Raw genomic sequence first — 16,503 nt, 5'->3', positions numbered from 1 at the left:
ATACTTAAACTCCTCCATCTAGGGCAGCAGCTGGTCCCACACGTGGAGTGCGCCCTTCACCCATTTCTGATTGAGGACCATGGCCTCCAATTTGGAGGTGCTGGTTGTCATCGGCTGCGGTTTACAGGGACCGAACGACTCGTCACACCGGGCCAACGCCCCGTACTCCGGGGTACTCGGATAAAGAGCCGGCTCAGTTCTGCAGCCACTCTGCTCCTCCTGAGCTAACGGAGCCCGGCCGGTTCGCCTTCTGACAGATGGAGACCTCCACCCTCCATCGTTCACAGAGCGGCGTACATCATCAGAGTCAAGATGAACCTTTGTTTTCTGACTGAGCCGTTGCCTCGTTTGTTGTGTCGCCGTGTTTCTGCTGTTTCACACGAGAGCAGATCAAATATTAAACTCTGATTCCTTAATAAAAACACATTCTGTGTGTGTCTCTGTGTGTGTCTCTGTGTCTGTGTGTGTGTGTCTGTGTGTGTCTGTGTGAGAGAGCGTGCTGCAGGTACCAGTCTGAGGATTTATGATGCAGCTGTCTTCATCCCGGCTCAGTGTAAAACGTTCACTCTGACAAAGAGACGTGACAGCTTTAACACACACTCACACATGGGCACACACGCGTGCGCACACACACGCGCACACACACGCACAGAGCTGTTTATTACAAACTTTGCTGCACTTTCAGCAGGTTCACGTTCAAACACAGAATCCCATCTGTTTCATTGAGCATGCTCAGTGACTGTGTGTGTGTGTGTGTGCACTTGCGTCAGTCGCACATTGAAAGGACAATGCGCTGCATCAACACTGAGGTCGGTGGTACGTGTCACGGCCATCATCACAGACATCGCCCAAATCATCGCACTGCTGGCTCGCCATTGCAGCGTGTTCCAGCTCTGATGTTGGTGCTTTTGGCAGTTGTCGGGGGTCAGCGTGTCCACCTGCTCCCTGATAGACCCCGCCCACTAACAGCAGCCATGTTTTTGTCACACTGCACGTGTAACTGATGGGTCTCCGTGTGATTTCTAATCAGCAGACGTGTGTTTGTGTGGAATCGCCTCCACCCAGTGCATCCGTCAGTCCTGTGACTGCGCAGCTCTTGGGGGTTGGAGCTATCTTTACACTGCAGACGGTGCTGCTGGTGGAGGTGAGGGTGGAGGTAGAGAGGGGGGTCGGGAGCTGGTGCTTCAGTCTGTTTCCCGAGTCACGAATCACAAACGCTGCTCAGAGCACGAAGACTGCTGCTTCATCACGAGGAGGAGGAGGGGCGGTCTCAGGGCAAAAAGCTTACAGCCCACTTCTTCATCACACTGCCAGCAGAGTCTTTGTCACTCAGCTGAGGTGCCACGAAGCGACGAGTCCAGAGAGGAGCGCTCCCCACCATCATCATCATCTTCTTAGAGCCTCCGGACTGCTGACACATCCGACAGGAGCCTCACCAAACAGGTGAGGAGCCTGGTTTGCAGATTTGCTCCACCTCCAGCTAATCAGACCTGTCAGAATGATGTGGCGGTCATGTTTCTACTGCGAGGACTCGAAGTACTTTGTACTCTAGGCCTTCACCCAATCACACACACAGCTTGATGAGCAGGTGGGAGGAGCCAGGACTTGATTAGAAGCTGTTCGTCCCGAGCCACAGACTGTTGGGACGGTGACGCTAGAGTAGGATGTCTCAAGACCACTTTTACGTGGTCTTGGTCTCGCTGTCTCAGATCTCAGGTCTTGACTACAAGTCTAGGTGTGCAGCCTGATTGTCCACACTGAACACAGATGGCGGTCAAACCGAAACCACCATCTCCGATTTAGAGCAAAGCTGGATGTTTCAGGTATTTTGGCCGCCGCCCACTCTGCCTGCCGGCATCCCTGTAAACCTCAGTGTGAGAGCCCTGGGAGGCGGGCAGGTCACATGTTAGTCCTCCAGCAGGTGCTGATCAATAATCAGGAAAAGTGAAGCTCTGCACAGTTCAGCTGCAGGGTGGCGCACTGAGCATGCCTGCGCGTTACCTGTCCCAGCCGTGCAGGTACGGGCTGCTCCTCTGAGACACATCCCGGTGTTCTCTTAAGCCCCGCCCACGTTCAGTGATACTGTCATCATGATGATGGACATAACGCCATAACCCCATCACACCTGCTTAGCCACAGCTAGCAGAACACACCTGCCTGTTCTGATGATGGCGGTGTGTTGATGATGGTGTCCGTCAGGAAGACACTGACAATCAGTAGAGTGCTGCTGAGGCGGAGCTCACGCCAAAGAAATCTGGATCTGCGTTTATGTTTACTTCGATAAATAAAGGAGGCGGGACTCTGGACACGTACATGGTGCAGGAACATGAAGCGTGTGTTAGCTGTCAGGCAAACATTAACAAGTGACAAGCTCTATTTCTCTGAAACCCCGCCTCCAAACGCTCCCTGAAGGTGACTGAGACTCAGCAGCAGGTTTGATGGCATCATGTGACTCTGCTGCGCGGTGTCTCATCATCCACGCTCAGCCTCCACTCAGGCTTCAAACCTCTGCAAGCTCAATGTAGAGAGCACGGCGCCACTGAGGGGCTTACCATCATCACCTGGCAAAGCCCACCCATCTTTATAGCCTTAATCCTTCTCCTGAACATTAATCCTGAGGACGCCTGCCAGAGCTCGTTAAGATCCGCGTCCTACGCCACACCGAGCAACACTATCTCGCCAACGAGCACATCCGTGAAAGAGGTGCTCACACAGAAGCCGGCTGACTGAGATCACAGCATGGAGAAGTGTTCTGAGCTCAGGCGGAGGTCCCGTGTGGGTGGGGCCTCTGAGGCGAGATAGAAGCCTGCCAAGCCGACCTCCTCGCTCCTCATCAGAGATCTCATTAGAAGCACTGCGCGATGACATCATCGCATCTCACCAATTACATTCGTACTTTTATTCCTCAGAAAATAAAACACAGTAAAGGTTGTCACAGCTGACGAGTCAGCCTCATTGAGCAAAGCAGCAGCAGCGTTGCAGCGCTGCAGCGAGCACGTCAGCATCGCTGCGGCGCTGCAACGAGCACGTCAACATCGTTGCGGCGCTGCATCGAGCACGTCAACATCGCTGCAGCGAGCACGTCAACATCGTTGCAGCGCTGCAGCGAGCACGTCAGCATCGCTGCGGCGCTGCAACGAGCACGTCAGCATCGCTCAGTTCCTCCCTCCAGAGCAACGTCGGGCAGCGTGGCAGCGATAAGGCGGAGTCAGCATGCCATCGGTCTGAGTGGGTGGGGTCGAGTTGGCAGTTACACGCAGTTTGCTGGCAATGACAGGTAACCCCTCCCACTCAGAGCCTCGCAGATCCTCCTCACACCATCGAAGCTGCTGCAGGAGGTCGCTGCATGGTGACGTTTCTATGGAAATGCCCAAGGCACAGACACGTGCTCCTGCAGAGCATCACTGCTGGTCATCCGTGGGCGAGCGTGAGGTTTAGGTTTGTTCTGATCCACTGAGGAATGCCGCGATGTTTGGAGGCGGGGTCAACAAAGACGCCTCTGTCTTCACTTCTTGTGTAAAAGCAGTAAAAAATGACGAGAACACCTCTGAGCTCGGTGCGGTCTGGTTTGTGTCCGGCTGTCAAACAGCATGTGTGATCGATGATGTCATCGGTACAGCATCTCGTGGTTAACGCGCTCTTCCTGATGTTTAGTGGAAGCTGGTGAGAGGCTCCTCCTCCTGCTTGTGGCGGTAACGCAACGTAGTCACGCTAATCATTGAACACTGCCCAGCCTCCTCGCTGTGACACGATTCCTGCGGCGAGGAGCGCCAAAACTCAAACTGAGATGACGTGAGCTGCTACCTGCACTCACTGGTTTCCAGTAAAGCCTTAGTACTGGACTCTGCTGCTCTCTGGAAGGCGTAGCTGAGCCAGTGTCGTCTGTTCTTGGCGCTGCGCTCGGTGTCGCTGTGAGCTCCTGAATAATTGAGCGTGAGGAGTTCAGTTACCCCAGAGTCACGCTCATACCGAGGCTCTGCCTTCAAATATTCATTTCCTGCTCATCAATAAAAGACGGACAGCACGGCGAGGAGAGCCCTGCTGTCACTGAACCGCCTCTGAGATTATCTGGGAGGGTTTCCGCCGCCAACCCAAAACCCAAATTCAAATTCAAATTTTATTTGTCACGTACACAGTCATACACAGTACGATATGTAGTGAAATGCTTGGACAACTGCTCGTGACCTAAAGAAAAAAAAAGGAAAAGGCTATGAATAAGATAGGAAATAAATATGAAAAATTAAAAAGGGTAAATTTTACTAGGAAGGAATAAAATATAAATTAAGGTTAAAAATGAAATAACTGTACAACACAAATTAGAATGAAGGGTAAATTTAACTGGGAAAGAATAAGATAAAATATATAAATTAAAGTTGAAAATAAAATAACTGTACAACAAAATACACAATATAGAACTATATAAGAATGTATGAAGAAATATAAATAAATATATACACAATAACAGCAGCTGTACAAGTATTAACTGGAAATGAAGAATATAATGTCCAGTGTTGTGCAATCCACATTATGTCTTGTGCAGTGCAAATATGCTTAAAGTGATTTAAGTGATGAAGTGAAAACAATGTCCAGAAAGTCCAGTGTGTGTAAGAACTGTATGTGTGGGTCAGTACTGTGTGGTGTGTGATTGAGAGACCGTATTGCCTGCAGGAAGAAGCTCCTCCTCAGTCTCTCTGTGTTGGTCTTCAGGGAGCGGAATCGCTTTCCTGACCTCAACAGAGAGAACAGTCCGTTGTTGGGATGGCTGAGGTCCTTCACGATCTTCCTGGCCTTGGTCCAGCACCGCCTGCTGTAGATTGAGTGCAGGTCAGGGAGCTCGGAGCGGATGGTGCGCTCAGCTGACCGCACAACCCTCTGTAGAGCTCGTCTGTCCTGCATGGTGCTGTTCCCGAACCAGGTTAAGATGTTTCCCGTCAGGATGCTCTCTATGGTGCACGAGTAAAAGTTCCTGAGCACCTTGGAGGGCAGTTGGAAGTCTCTCAAGCGTCTGAGGTGGTAGAGACGCTGTACGGGCCTTTTTCACCACGGTGTTGATGTGACAGGACCATGACAGGTCCTGCGTGATGTGAACTCCGAGGTATTTGAAGCTGTCCACTCTCTCCACTGGGCACTCGTTGATGACAGGGGTCTGGTAGTTCCTCTCCTGCTTAGTGCTGAAGTCCACTATCAGCTCCTTTGTCTTACTGACGTTTAGAAGGAGGTTGTTCCTCTGGCACCAGTTCTCCAGATTCCTAATCTCCTTCAGGTAGGCCGTCTCGTTGTTATCAGAGATCAGGCCCACCACGACGGTGTCGTCAGCAAACTTGATGATGGTGGTGGAGCTGGTAGTGGCCACACAGTCATATGTGTACAAAGAGTACAGCAGGGGGCTCAGAACACACCCCTGGGGGGCTCCAGTGCTGAGAGTGGTGGAGGCTGAGACATGTCCGCCCATCCTTACTGCCTGTGGTCTGCCAGTTAGGAAGTTGGAGATCCACTGACACATAGATGAGCTGAGTCCCAGATGCTCCAGCTTGGTGGTGAGTGTGGAGGGAATTATGGTGTTAAATGCAGAGCTGTAGTCTATGAAGAGCATTTTAACATAATTCCCCCTTCTAGTGTCCAAGTGAGTGAGTGATGTGTGGAGGAGATGAGAGATGGCATCGTCTGTGGAACGATTTGGACGGTAAGCGAACTGTAGTGGGTCCAGTGTGTCTGGTAGTGAAGAAATGATGAAGTCTCTGACCAGGCGTTCAAAGCACTTCATCACTACTGAGGTGAGGGCTACAGGGCGATAGTCATTGAGAGAAGCAGGGTGGGGTTTCTTCGGGACAGGAACAATGATGGACTCTTTGAAGCATGTGGGGATCACCGACTGAGATAAAGAGATGTTGAATATCTCAGTGAACACAGGAGCTAGCTGGTATGCGCAGTCTCTGAGGATACGACCTGGGATGCCGTCTGGTCCTGCTGCTTTCCTGGTGTTCACTCTTTTGAAGGCTCTCCTTACTTCATGCTCGGAGATGACGAGCACGTTTCCGGTGCTGGCAGTATCTTCCTGTCTGCAGCCGTTAGCGCCGCTACCACTAGCATTGTTGGAGTCCTTAGCTGCAGCCTCGAAGCGAGCATAGAAAGTGTTCAGCTCGTCTGCCAGAGTCACGGCCGCGTTCGTCATACCGGTTGTTGGTGCTTTATAGTCCGTTATTGTCCTTAGTCCCCGCCACAGGCTCCTAGAGTCACTCTGTTGGAGTTGTGACTCTAGTTTCCTCCCGTAGCGCTGCTTTGCCTCTTTCACCGCCCTCCGCACGTTATATGACGCGGCTTTGTACGGGTCCATGTCCCCCATCGTGAGTCCCGTGTTGTAGGCAGCGGTGCGGGATCTCAGAGCGTCGCGGATGGTTTTATCCACCCACGGCTTCTGGTTGGGAAACGTTGTGATAGTCTTTGTCTCCACGGTATCATCCGCTAGTTTCCCGATGAATCCCACAACCGCTTCCGTAAACACGCTGACATCATCATCGGAGCTGTTTCTGAACATGCCCCAGTCTGCGTCATCGAGTGCGTCCTGTAACGCGGCCACCGATTGATCCGTCCAGCGCGCGACCTTCCTCTGAACCGGAACTTCCTGTTTCAGCCTTTGTTTGTATTTTGGCACGAGGAAGATGGCGGCGTGATCGGATTTGCCAAACGGAGGGCGGGATTGTGCCTTGTAGCTGTCCTTGACCGTAGTGTAGCAGTGGTCCAGTGTCCTTTCACCTCTGGTGGGGCAGGTGATGTGTTGATAAAAGTTCGGCGCTGCGCGTTTGAGGTTGGCGCTATTAAAGTCCCCCGTCACAATAAGCGCAGCGTCCCAGTGTTGTGTCTGGTGCTGTGTGAGTGCCTCATGCAGCTCGCATAAGGCGGTGACCGTGTCCGCTTGTGGTGGAATATAAACGGCACTTACAATGACCGATGTAAATTCCCGAGGTAGATAAAAAGGACGACACATGATGGACAGTAGTTCCAGATTTGGTGTGCAGGAGCGTGTGAGAGGAACAACGTTCGCACTGTTGCACAAGTTGTTGTTCACCATTAAACACACGCCGCCTCCCCTTGACTTCCCCGAGTCCCGTGTCCTGTCCATGCGGTGAACCGAGAAGAACTCGGCCGGCTGGATGGCGTGGTCCGGCACCGCTGGGTTCAGCCATGTCTCGGTGAAGCAGAGGAGATTGCAGTCCCGAATGTCTCTCTGGAACTTTACCCTGGCCCTGAGGTCGTCAAGCTTGTTCTCCAGTGACTGGACGTTGGCGAGCAGGATGCTAGGCAGAGGTGTGCGGTGTGCACGAGCTCTCAGCCTGTTCCTGACGCCGGCTCGCTTCCCTCTAGGCCGCCGCCGCTTCCCTTTGTTCTCCCTCAAGATCTCACTCGGCCAGCTCGGATCCGGAGTTAAAAACTTCGAATTGTGAGTGTTCATGTCGCCAGCATGTCGCCAGCGGAGCGCTTCCTTCAGTGCAAGCCCGACAGGAAGGAGGATAGCTTCAGATTCCTCGCTCTGTCACCACCTCCACCCACTGCCAACACCACGAGTGAATGATCTGATGTAACGTTGCAGCGCGTCCGTCCGTCCCCGAGTCACAGAAACGTTCCCAACACGTCGTCTTTGTACCGGATTAACAGGTTTAGTTCTGATTGCTTGTGTTAATAAGCTGCTACCAGTGAAGCAGTGACTTCCCTACGGTGGCCCTGAGAGGCCAAACGGACTGCAACTTAAGAAAACACCAGCAATAAGAAAAATGGTGCAAAAGAACACAAAACACAACGGAAATAAGAAAAACGACAACAGAAATAGGAAAAAACACAAGTGTTTCTGGGGAGACAATGACCTGACGGGCCAGTTGCAGGAACCCAAAACATGGTAGGCGTGTTTTATCATGATTGATATCATACTCAAGACGGATCTTTAGGCTAATAGTCAGGCTAACACGCTTACCTCTCATCTTTTCTTTCCTCACAAAACTGATAGATCCTCCACTTCTTTTAAGTGTCTCCCAGAACAATTCTTAGCATGTTTTGGTTCCTGCAACTGGTCCGTCGGGTTATTGTCTCCCCAGACACCTTGTGCTTTTGGAAATCTGTTTTTCCTATTTCCGTTGTCTTTTTGTGTGCTTTTGCAGCGTTTTTCTTATTAGTGGTGTTTTCTTTGCAAGTTGCAGTCCGTTTGGCCTCTCAGGGCCAACGTACTTCCCTCATTAACCATGGCGGGCAGCCCATAGTGATGTGAAGTGGGCGGGGCAGTGAAACTGCCTTCAGTATAAGAGCACGGTTAGATATGAACATAAGCAAAGGCTGCAGCAGAGTCAGTTTGTTCTCCGGGTTTGATGTTCCCGTAATCTGCTCCTGTTTCTGCAGAATGAAAATAAACAAAAATAAACTGGACCATCACGTTAAAAATTCCCCCTCAGTCACAGCAAAGAATGAAAACTTGAACGTGTGAAGCGGTCACAGCGGGTCGGCTGCACCTCTGAGTTCTTCACCTCTAATCTACAAATCTGTGAACTAAGAGGAGTCAAAGTGCTGCTGCCTGGTTGGTAATAAGTCCCTGCTGAGCGAAACATTAAAAAGACAATTAGAATTGTCTTTTTAGACAATTAGAATTGTCTTTTTATAATCACACTTCACCTGTGGGAGGAAGTGACCTCACCTCTGACCCCACAAATCTGAAGCGAAGCCCTCGCTCTGTTTCATTTTCACCAAAAAAAAAATCTGTTTTTCTGTGAACTGACAAACTACTGGATGGTGGCGCAAAGGGGACACGGGTGGAGGTCTGGCTGTTTGCACAGAACAGCTGACACGGTCTGTGTCCTCACCGCCACTGTCCGTGAGCGGCGATGCATCACACAGGTGACGAAGCCGATGATGCACCATCGCTGCTCCTCCATCACAGCATCCATCACAGCACCCGCCTCATTCATCATGACAACGTCTGAGCACGTCTGTGCCGAACAGCTGGGACATGCTGTTAGCATCGGGGTTAGCATCTGTCTGCAGGTTTACTGGGAGGAGCTCCAGACTGAAGACGAGGAGGGCGGTGCTTCCTCCCACCTGCTAAACTCTGAGTGAACCTTTCATACTCGGAGACGTTCGTGTTTACACCACAGCCATGAAATATGACCAGTGTGAAAAAATAAGTCTCTGAAATGGAAACGGAAGCAGTGCTGGGATGATGAAGGTGACGTAGGTGCCGTATCTGAGAGGATGCTCCAGCCTGTTCTCGTTCCCCGCCACATTAAAAGACTCCCGTCTGTCAAAGCTGCTGGATAGAAATCCTCCGGGCGTGGGAGTGTGACGCATCAGTGAGACGGCTCTGTCAGTCTGATGTCTTCACCTTTCTCCTTCCTTCACTTCTGTTGTTATCATCTAAATATTTTTAGCTGACCGTTGAATCTTTTACAATGATTCCTTTAGTGAAACTTTAGTGGAACCTCACATAAAACTGCAATTCTGAAGAAAATGTTTCCCACACTGATCGTTATTAGAGGGTTGAAATAATGTTAAATGAATCTTAAAGTTTAATGAAGCTTATTCTATAAATATGTTTGTATTTGTCTGCGAGGACAACTTTTCTGTTAGCGGGACGTGGACAAGATGAGATCCGAGTCGAGCAGAGTTAATCCTGCTTCCAGAGACGAACAGACGAAGCTTCACGTCAGAACATCATTACTTTCACTTTGATGTCTATTTTTAGAATTCACTTATTGTTGTTTTGATTTGGAGCCATACACATCAAACTGAACTGTAAACGTAATGGTCACTGCGACCAACACTGCAGCCTCCCAGTACTCCTGTCTTTCTTATTCTCCCTGCCTATCTCACTTGTTCTCTGCTAACATCTTCCTTCGGACGTTGTAAATGCGTCATTGTTGCCTCTGGCTCCTCCCACAACAGCGCGGAGCAAACAGCAGTAATCTCAGAGAAAAGAAGCACGCTGACCTCCATCTTTACTGCGACTGACTCACCGAGAGCCGTCTGAGGGCCAGAGTTTTGATTTCCATTCAGGACTCTTAGAACGTACTTCCTGTTTATTTATGACAAAGCATCATCATCATGGGAACTGTGGTTCCAAACCTGTGCCTCAAACATGAAGGAGACAAAGAATAATAAGAGTGGGAGAAACCTGCTCCAGTGGGCCTGTGGCTGTGAGACGATGTCAGAAAGCAGGAGATGAACGCCGATCTTCAGAGAGCTGCTCTGCCTCCTCCATCACGATAGCGCCCGCTCTTCTTCAGCCTGCAGCAGATGCTTCCTGCTCTGTAATAAAGCTAATGCATTTTTTATTGATGTGTATCCATGAGGAGGAAGCTCTGAATAAAGAATGGCAAGCCGGCTCCTTACTGCCCACTTTATTTGTCCGTTTCCATCACTGTCACCGTTTCACCGTCTGCTGCACTGCTTCATATCTGGACTCTGTGCAAACCACGACTTTTTTATTGTTTCTGATTTTTAAGCTGGTTTCAATCGAGTTTTTTACTGTTTTTCATTTTGATGGTGTATCTTTTTGTTGTATTCTGAATAATTAATCACGCCAACCTGCTGAGGTTGGATGTGACCCTCAGGGTGGGGAGGGGCTGTGATGTAAGTGACGGTTTCACGGCTGATGTTCGTCCGACGCCGTGATGCGAGCAGACTCCGTGCAGGTCAGAGACTCTCAGGCAACGTCCTCAGATACGAGTGCTCAGCGTGGGCGGGGTCTCCTTGCTTTCCTGCAGCATCTGTGGGCTTTAACCATCAGCATCCTCCATCAGATGATGGAGGTCGTCTGCGGCCGCTCAGCCTTCTTCCTCGTATCTCATTAACACGACATCAGCACACAAGGCACTGCACGCCAACGCTTCATTAATATTTCACAGTCAGGGGGACGCGTGCCTTGGACGCGACCTTATGCAGATTAAGATGTTGGCAGGGATAAAATGAAACGCTGCCTCCTGATTATCAACGAGGTGCCAGAGGACGGGCGGAGGTCACACAGGTGCTGACCGCCGTCAGACAGAAAGGAGGCGGGACTGAAAACAAACCAGGAGGGAACGACGCGTTCACCGCTGCTTCTCTGTTAAACGTTTAGCTCATGAAGCTCAGAATGAACACATCGTTTTACTGACTGTTCTTATGACAAATGGATTTTTAACCTCCTGAGACCTGAACTCTTCCACAGCAGCATTTTTAATTTCTCTCTGATATTTGGGCTGATTGGGGCCCGATGAATGTAAAAACAAAGAATTACCAGATTGTTTTTTACCTGATTTTTGTTTCTGATGAAAATAATATCCAGATGTGAGGATTTTCATTTAAAATGTTGATAGAACAGTAGCAGTATAACGTCCTCATAAGTGGACATCAGGCTCATGTAGAGCAAAATTGAGTATTTTGGTCTAAATAACCCAAAATGTTCACATATGTGGACGCCAGGTCCTAGGAGGTTAAAGTATTTTGTGGTTTCCTGCTCCTCCCTGCTCCTCCCTCTGTCACACCAGGCACGAAATAAGCCGTCACTGACGGCAGGTTTGCGTTCACGCCACAAAGAAAAGGAGCCGAGGAGGACAGGGGTCACGAAGGAGCGGAGCATCATCCAAGCCGACAACGGGGATCTTCCGTGCTACCTCCACGCCTTTACCGGGTTTCCTGAGTGACACATGACGGGACTAACATTAAAACAAACAGCGACAGACGAGCAGCCACGTACACCGGCGCCATCAATAACCAAAAGGAACCATTACAGCAGACCTTCCCTGAGCCGTTGCAGGGGGGGGCGCAGAATGAAAAGGGGGGAAAAAAACAAAACGCTTGGACACTGCTAGCACGGGCGCCCACACAAACGCAAAGCAGGAGATGAAGCATCGCTGAATATGTTTCCAAACCAACTTCATTCTAAACCAAACACTAGAAAATATGGTGAAGCAAATCTTCCCTTTGGCTTCACCTGCACAGGTGCAGAGGTAGGTCTCCCCTGCAGGATTGGTTTTCCCTGCGTCGGGAGCAGCGCTGGGCTGTTCAAATCACGGACAAACAGGATCCCACAGCTGTTTATGTTTTTGAACCCATTTTGCACAGAGAGGCATTTTTTGAAAAATGCATTGATGCAATGTTGAATATTATTACACAGGAAACAACAACTACATGTAAAATAATCCCACGGTGACGCCTCTGGCTTTGTAAATGGAGGGACAGTAACTGCGTGTAAAACCTGCAGATAGTCAGATTAACAGTATTTTGTCTCTATCTGCCATTCTGCAATTCATCTCATGTAAACAATAACGTGGCGCACAGCGTGACGTGAAAAAAGGCGCATACCTTTGACGCTGCGTGACGAACTCTGTATTCCTCGTCCACACGGAAACGCAAAAAAGGAGTTTAAAAAAATCTCAGTTTTCGGTGATTCGAAACGCCGTTTACGTGGACGAAACAGCTGTGTGTTCACAAATACTCGTGTAGGTGCAGACGCAGCGTAAAAGAGTTAGTAGTTTATTTTACTGCCTGTAATTTATTGCAGATTACTTGTATTTGCTTAATTGTTTACTAAATGTTTGAGGTGCGAAATAAACCACAATGGAGCAAAATATGAGTGTGTGTGGGTGGAGGATGTGTGCGTGCCTGCGCGCGAGGGGGGGGGCGTGAACATTTTTCTTGTAAAACAAGGGGGGCCCAGCAAAAAAAGGTTGGGAACCACTGCATTACAGGAAGACGAGCTGCTGATTGGCTGCAGGAGGGCTCCGAGATGACCCCGAGCTGAGCCGCTCTCAGGTGAAGAACACCTGCAGGACGTCTTCCACAGGGCTTCGAAAACAGCCTCCGATAACAGCGCTCGCACACCAATGTCGCCGTGGCGCTGAGCGGCGGTCTCTGACTGTTATTCCTGAGGAGCAGCCAATCACAGCACAGCGTTTTCGTCAGTCACATGGTATTTTTACGAGGAGAGGTGAAAAAGTCAAAAACATCAGTCTGTCTGTTGGTGAGGACAGACGGGAACGTGAGTAACCATGGAAACCAGTAAAACCCTTAAAAGCAGCGGTGACAGTTTGACCCCAAACTCGAGAGAGTCGATGTTTACGCTTTTATACCAACCACGTGTTTAAATATACATGCACGACTTGAACCGTTCGCTCCTCCATCACCTCCTCCATCACCTCCTCCACCACCTCCTCCGGGCTCCGCTCGTTACTTGCATCTTTTAAAAGCACAAAGTATTCGTCTGGACAGCAGCACACGAGTCAGGTGTAAGGCTGCGATTCACAGATGACCTTTCCTGATACTCTCACGTGTTCAGGCTGAAGTCCTGCACACATCAGGAAGCCGGAGGTCATTTGTGAACATACTACACATTTTGTGGACTCGCTGCCAAACGTTTATAATACTTTGCTTCAGTTTCCTCCTGGTTTACATTTGACGTGGTTTAAAGCTCGGACTCTGCAGGTCGTCTGCAGCCACGAGTCCAGGAAAGCCTCCACCGTTGTCCGTGCTGGCTTTACGCTTGAGCCGCGGCCACTTGGACGCAACTGACAGCAGCAGAGACACGCTCTGCTAACCAGCTGGGACACAAACGCTCCACGAGCTCAAGCCTGACTGACATATTCAGTCCTCCTCAGGACGAGTGGGCTCAGGTGGGCTCAGTGAGAAAAGCAGAATGTAAGCTCCACTGATCAGAGGTGGTGAGGGATCACTTGCGTTATTCAGAAACAGGCTGAGCGCCATCGCTGAAGCTCTGACCCCGCCCCCCGGAGAACGTTAATTAAAGCGGAGTGCAGAAACGAGGCCGGGCGTGCTGCCGCATGCTTCTGTTTGGACTGAAATAGGACGCGCACACGTGTCACAAACCTTCAGACGGCATGAGGACGAGCAGGAAGCGCTCAGCAGCTCTCACAGATGATTCGACGAGCTCACCCCAAGAAAAGAAGCGTTTAAAGTTCTGACTCCGAGGTGCAGGAGCGTCGCCAGGTCAGCTCTCAGGCAGCGACCATAACACGACTTTATTTATGACATCACAGCTCCACAGCAGTGATGCGCCAATCGATCGCTGACATCTGATCATTCATGAGAGCAACATCGAGGACAGCGAGTTTAGTTTGGACAAGAGGACACACACACACCGACACACACACACCGACACACACACACACACACGTTTTATGTTTTTATGGATGAACTCTTTTTTATTCGCTCTTTCTTCCTGAGCCCACTGCTGCTGTGACGCGTCCACTTCCACAGGAGCGCCCACACTGCACTCGGTCAGCGGCACCTGTGCTGACGTGGCGTGCACTCTGTGCTTGTGTTAAAGAAGCCAAGCGCGGCGTGGTTGATGGTCGGCTGTCGGTGGTTTGTAATGAGTGTAGGCGTGGCGCTCTGGAGGTGATATTTCAGGCTCTTTATGATCTGACACTCCTGTCCCGAGGACGTCCATCCTCTCGCTGCTCAGACCGTCCATCAGCACGCGGACCGGCTGCACTGATGGACTCGCACTCGTCTGTTTCGACTCGTTTGTGGTTTGCTGCTCAGGTGCACGCTCGCCGCTCTGAGTGCCGCGGCTGTTGCTCCATGAAGATGAAGTGAAACCATCTTTAACACTCAGGTGTGTTACAGTAACACACACATGGTAACAGCCTCAGGTGTCCAATCAGAGCTCATGATGACAGAATATCTCAGAGAAGAGGATCAGAAGATAAACTAACTAATCTCAGATCAGATGGCGAGCAGCAAACAGCAGACGCAGAGCTTCCTCTGCTCACAGAACCACTGAACTCCCAGTGTCAGGAAAACCATCAGACAACCAGTTTAAAGAGGCACGAACAACCTGAGCGTCACATTAAAAGCATGAATTAGACCAAAGAGCGCTGAGACGTCTTTAATATCAGTTAGTAAGAGCAGTCAGGGCAGCACGGTCACCTGACATCACCCAGGAGCTCCATCTCAGACTCTACAGGCCTCGCTTAAAGGTCAAAGTTCATGACAGCACAGGCAGGAACGGACTCAACAGGTATGTGTGTTTGGCGAAAACAGACGAGGCTCGAAGCTCAGCGGCAAATCTGCAACAGCTGATGGAGAAAAGAATCGAGCGCAACGTTGCCCGCCCCCTCACGAAATCAGCCACTTGCTTCATTGATCTCCGCCATCACCTCAGCACAGGTGTCATCGCCTACCTCCCGCAGACAGACGCTATCAGAGAATGAGAGCAGTGAAGGTCGGTGCTGAAACCTGAGATGAGGCTGATGGAGCAGCAGGCGCGGCGTCGGCGCTCTACGTCATTTAAAATGTAGACAAATGTTTTTTTATACACGTCATGCAGTGTCTGAAGCTCCGCCCACCCCACAGGAAAAGAATCTGCACCGCTGCTTCTGCTCACGATGCTGACTCTTCATGAGCACGTACTCTGTACACTACAGTACTGCAGTATTGCAGTACTCTCAGAGCACCATGTTTTCTGTGCAGACAGCATGCTAGCACCGAGCTAGCGTCGCTGAGAAGGAGCAGACGCAAGTAATGCATTACTCTAGCAAAGTAACCTTTGTAATGAAGTACATGTTTCAGAGACTGAACCAATCACAGGCTGCTCTCTGAAGGAGGTGTGTGTGACGCTGTAATGCAGCAAAGCGTGTCACCAGCTGCCTGTGACCTCACGTCCTCTTGCCCAGACGCCACATGAGTCAACCAGTGAACGGCTCAGACAGAGCATACAAGGTCACAGTCAGGCACACCTGTTCCACTGCTCATTAAAAACCCGATCAGCCAATCAGGGGCCAGCAGCTCGGTGCATGTAGGTACAGAATGATGAAGAACGAGCGTAACGTGGCTGCTGCTGAGATCTCTGAGCATAACGCAGGAAACACGCAGCGAGCAGCAGCTCTCAGAGGAAAGGAGGTCAGAGGTCAGGAGAGCGTGATGAAAGTGTAACCCTGTTCTGTGATTGGCCGGTGCCTCCATCATGGACTTTTAATTTGTCCCACTGAGTGTGCTTACGCAGAGCTTTCAACGCACGGGTCCGTCCACAGAACACGGGAGCATCACATCACTAAGGTAGGGATGGTGCTCGATACTCGATTGTGATTGGACAGAATCGGTCCTGCTTCCAGGAGCAGATTTCAGACACTCGTTCACGTCTTTATGACTCATTAAGACGCGGCATGAACCTGAGACGTGCCTGAAAGCTGGACAGGAGGTTGTGACGTTTGTTGGTGGGTTTGCTTCTCAGGAGGAGCTGCTGCTCCACGCTCCTCTGTGACCTCTGACCCCTGCTGGCTGTTTTAGAGGAGCAGAACTGCGACTGCCACCTGCAGACCTGAGCTCAGACAACCTGCACAGGAACCTCAGCCGATCCACTGTGTTGATCACATGACCTCAGGTGGGGGCTAGAACGCAGCGTGCCCTCTAACACTTTATCCTTCCTAAAACCTCAGAGGTGGTGCTGAACATGCAAAGACACAGCATGCTGCAGGTTTCTACGCCCTGCAGGGGGCAGCATAACGAGCACCAGAGTGAAAGGAG

General features: G+C 50.5%; 1 protein-coding gene across 2 annotated transcripts in view; it reads right to left on the bottom strand.

Annotated features, from left to right (window-relative positions):
* Nucleotides 1-16,503, bottom strand: part of LOC120737069 (carbohydrate sulfotransferase 8-like) — a 42,246-nt gene that overhangs the window by 7,037 nt on the left and 18,706 nt on the right. The window lies entirely within an intron of this gene.

This window comes from Simochromis diagramma, unplaced genomic scaffold (assembly GCF_900408965.1).
Source record: "Simochromis diagramma unplaced genomic scaffold, fSimDia1.1 OVJJ01000327.1, whole genome shotgun sequence".
In the NCBI taxonomy this organism is placed as follows: domain Eukaryota; kingdom Metazoa; phylum Chordata; class Actinopteri; order Cichliformes; family Cichlidae; genus Simochromis; species Simochromis diagramma.
The sequence above is the reverse complement of the archived record's forward strand: the minus strand, read 5'-3'. Positions and strand labels throughout refer to the sequence as shown.